The sequence below is a fragment of the Pteropus vampyrus genome, unplaced genomic scaffold (assembly GCF_000151845.1).
Source record: "Pteropus vampyrus isolate Shadow unplaced genomic scaffold, Pvam_2.0 Scaffold38, whole genome shotgun sequence".
In the NCBI taxonomy this organism is placed as follows: domain Eukaryota; kingdom Metazoa; phylum Chordata; class Mammalia; order Chiroptera; family Pteropodidae; genus Pteropus; species Pteropus vampyrus.
Window position 1 is genome coordinate 294,040 of NW_011888819.1, and position 4,593 is coordinate 298,632.

The window sequence follows — 4,593 nt, forward strand, 5'->3', positions numbered from 1 at the left end:
GAAATAGGTATAAAGAACAGGTAGGGGATAGACAGGCGGGGCTCAGAGAAGTGCTGTAAGGACCAAAGTCTTGAGATGTGCATTAGAAAACTAAAAGTCATTTTGGCTGGTCATCGAGGGAAAATAAAATAATGACTTGGAATTAGGCCAGAAAGATTTTGGGGCCATTTTCTTCAGGACTGCACTTTCTGATCTAATTCAGGACTGCACTTTCTTCTAAAAGCAGTAAGAGCCACTGAGTGGTTTTAAGCAGAAGTGTAAGATTTTCTGACTTGCTAGTTTAAAAAATCTTTTTGTTCAATTAGTATTTACATAAGATGAAATGAACAGATATTAAGGATAGTTTGATGCTTTTGACAAATATATACACCTATGTTCCAACCACCTGATCAAGATATAGAGGGTTCTTCCATCCCAGGAAGTACCTTTCTCCTTTTCAATCAACTCCACGCCTCCCTGCCTCCTAGAGCCAACTACTGTAATGATTTATATCACCGTTGAATAATTTTGCCTGTTTTAGAACTTCATAAAATTAGATCATACACTGTTTTTATGTATATCCAGCTTTTTCACTCAACATAACATTCTTAAGATTCTTCGTGTTGCCTATGTTTTATCCATTTTATTTCTCTCTAGTGTTTCCTTGTGTGAATAAATCACAATGTGTTTATCTCTTCACCTGTGATGGACATTAAATTGTTTCAAGATTAGAAAAACAAATTACTACAGCCATGCCACACTGAACAGGCCCGATCCCATCTGATCTCAGAAGCTAAGCAGGGTGGAGCATGGTTAGTACTTGGATGGGAGACCACCTGGGAAGACCAGGTGCTGTAGGCATAAAAAATAAAAAAAGAAGGGATTGTAAACTGACAAGGTCCTTGCAATCAGTGAGGTCAACCAAAGATTGCTTCACCTAAAAAACAAAACAAAACAAATTAATAATCAATAAAACTGCAATGACCATTTATCGTTTCAGTCTTTTTGTGAACATATGGTTTTAGTTTTCATTGGAGAAAAACCTCCAAATGGAATTTCTGGCCTATAGAGTGAGTATATAAGTAACTTTATTAGAAATTGCCAATCAGTTCTGCAAAGTTAGTTTTATCATTTAACTCTCCCAGCAGCAATGCCCTCGAGTTTTAGGAGCTCCACATTCTCATTGACATTTGCTAGTATAACCTTTCTTTTAGCCATTGGATGGATGTCAGTGGTATCTCATGTGATTTTAAGTTATATATATTGGTGAGTAATAATTTTCTGCGCCTTTTCTTGTGTTTATTAGCTATCCTCATATCTTTTTTTTCGTAGTGTTTATGTTTTTCCACATTTTAAAATAGGTTATTTTCTTTTTACTGATATGTTGAAATTCTTTACCTACTCTGGAAATCTCTAGAAATAAGTTTATTGTTAGACTTACATATTGCTAATGATTTCCTATTTGTGACTCCTTGCACTGTTAATGAGAACTTGTGATAAGCAAAAACGTTCATTGCATATTGATGAAATCAAAATAAAATTTATCAGTTATTTTTATTTTATAGTACGTTTTCATATTTTCTAAAAAAATCTTGCTTATCATGAGGTTTAAAATATATATTTTTATGTTTTCTTCCAGAAGCTTTAACATTTCAGCTTTTATATATAATTCTATGACATACACTAACATATTTTCTTTCCTTTTGTTGTTTTGTTTTGTTATACAAGTATTCAGTGATTCTAAGATTCTAAAAGCATTTGTTGAAACAACATTTTTTCCCATTTGAATTTGACATTTTTGTAAAAAAAAAAAGGCAATACACCTGAGTCTACTCCAGTACTCTATTCTATTCCATTGAGTTATCATCTGTATGTATGGCAGTATCATAACACTATTTCTCTCATCCCCAGTAAGCCTGAGAAACTCCATTTTCGAACTCTTCTTAGTTCAGGAAATGAGATCTTTACACATAGCAATTTACTAATCAAATTACTCAGTTTTCTAATTCAAGATATCCATGCTCACTATACCATATCGTTCCTATCACCTCACTCTGTAAATTTCACTGTAACTCAGCTTAGCCCCAGTATCATAAGATTGAAAAAAACTTTTATTTGGTGATGGGAGCATTAAAAATGAAGCGACGTTTAAAAGTAAATCTAAAAGTTGCAATTATCTTAATTTACCAAAAACATGAGACCTATGAGAACAGATAAGAGTAAGTATAAAAAGATAAGTCAGATGACTGAAGCAGAAAAAAAATGTACTTTTTATTCAAGGAAGAATGAAAGTTCAGTGTTTTACAGTAAAAGGAATTAAAGTTCAGTTGTTTTACAGTAAAAGGAAAGTTTATATAGAAACAGAAGACAAAGATAACAATATAGGATGGCTACATGTGGATATCCTATTAATCGGAGGTTATTATTCTCATGCAAACAAGTGCAATCATCTAATTGGATAAGTTTACTCCCGTCTACCACAATTAAGCTATTTTTATTCACTTTCTACACTCAACTTGTAAAATAATTTCTCTGGGAAGCTTTGTTGACTTCTAAAGTAGTTAAGATCTCATAGTTAAATTGTACTTATATAATTTAAAGCTCGTATACAGCTTTAATCAATGTTGTAATTAAATAGTTATTTGGTTAACCTTGCTGGTGGTAAGTTAGAGAAACAGGAGCCACATTTTTAAAACTTGTTTTTAAATTTTCTCATCACAGAGTAGCATATGAATGAATGCATTCTCCTTGAAAAAAAAAAATCGTAATAGAACATTTGTTCATGATGCGTTCCCTAAGAGCAGAACCGAATGAATATTATTTGAGAACTGACTGATACCGACAAGATGTTTGACGATGTACTAGTAAGGCATGACTAATAAAAAATATAAGAGTTAAGGTTCGGAAGAAACAAAGCTGTTATCTGTAATCACTAATGTGATGAGAAGAAATAATAGAAATTGGTGAAATAAATTGCATAGAAATGACTCCTGATGAGTTTCCTGGGAACTGAATATATTAATTCCTAGAAGTCAGAACCACATGCTGGCTGGTAAAAAGTTGACTGGAAATTTCTGGAAATAGAGAAGCTTGGGTAGCAAGAGCTTGACACCTGAACCCCTGCATTTACAGAACCAGTGAGTGTAACAGGTGGGCAGGGGCTGCATCAGGCGGAAGCTGGAAGTCTGGTAGGGACGGGACCTGTAAGAGACCTAATGGGAACTTGGTAGGGAGTGGGGATGTCTTTGTAGGGGACTGGAGACCTGGGATCGCTGTTGTTAAGTTGCTGGCATATAGGGAGAACCTCATCTTGTCCTGGTAAAATCAGAATGTTTTAGAAGAATTAGGAATATGAGCTGGCTGTTTCTGAGTAGCTTTGTATGAAATTGGATAAAGTTTCTTGAGATATAATGATAAAGTTTTTATACTTTGAAACTTATACCCTTAAATGAGACATTATTATATTTAACTTCAGCACCAGTTGTGATATTACAAATTTATAGTCTCCAACATTGTAATTACTCCTTTTGTATGGGTATTTCATTATATTGCTGTGTAATTACTGTTGAATCTATCCCTGATTTATTTTTAAAAGGAAGTTTACTTTTTAACTAAAGTATTTCCAGGATCCAAAGAATCACTTTCACAGCTGAAATATGCAGATAATTTTTCAACAATTAGAGATAGCCACAACTTAGCCAAAAAGATTTCCTCCTCATTAATGCAATTTTTTTTCTATGTTTGTGGCCTCTAAGATAACAGTGACTCACAAGTGGGAGTTTGCATGGCGGGAGGGCTTGGATTGGTGCATTTTCAAAAATCGTGAAACTTATAAACTAAATAAGATTGAGTTCACAGGGGAGCACTCAACATTGCCATTTCAAATTTTGTCAGGAAAAGCCAAAAAGATTTCTATATTTTCTCTCACTGTTTCAATCCCTTTAGGTTTCCCAGTAACACTCTGGAAACTAAGATTGTTTTCCAAGCAATCTGATGGTGATTATGATGGTGGTGATAATGGGGAGCAGGAGAAGAAGGAAGAAGGCAATTGAAAAGGAAAGAAGATGAGATCACATGGTACAATTAAAAGTGTTTCAAAATGAAATGGAGGGACCAGGGATTCTATCCTTATCTTTATCACTAACTTGCAGCCTGACCTAGAAACTAGGTAGGTTTCAAGTTCCTTTAGGTTTCAAGTTCCACATCTATACAATAAGAAAAGCTTAACTATTTATACGGTCACTTATATCTCTCATATTTAATGCATTTAGGAAGAGAGTGGGACATTTCATTTCCTCGAAGGAATGGCACCTTTGGCAATTCCATTAATCCCATGCACCTCTATTTTGTCACTTACTTCAAGGGCCTTAGAATATAATACGTAAATTCCTCACAGGTCTGCTTGAGGGTAAATGAAATGATATATAGGAAATTTCTTTAAAGATTTCTTTGCTCTACACAAAGATATCAGTTTGTTTTTATGTTTGGCTCATTTACAATAAGCTATATTTTTATCAATTTATTTTCTGAAGTAATATATTTATAAAGGCTTAGAAGGTAATCATAAAAAAGTCACCAATTTCCTGATGAGATTCAACTGAACCAGACATACAG

At 33.8% G+C, this 4,593-nt stretch overlaps 1 pseudogene; it reads left to right on the plus strand.

Moving 5' to 3' along the window:
* The first annotated feature begins 721 nt into the window (after positions 1-721).
* On the plus strand, positions 722-840 carry LOC111738448 (annotated as a pseudogene).
* Positions 841-4,593: the final 3,753 nt, after the last annotated feature.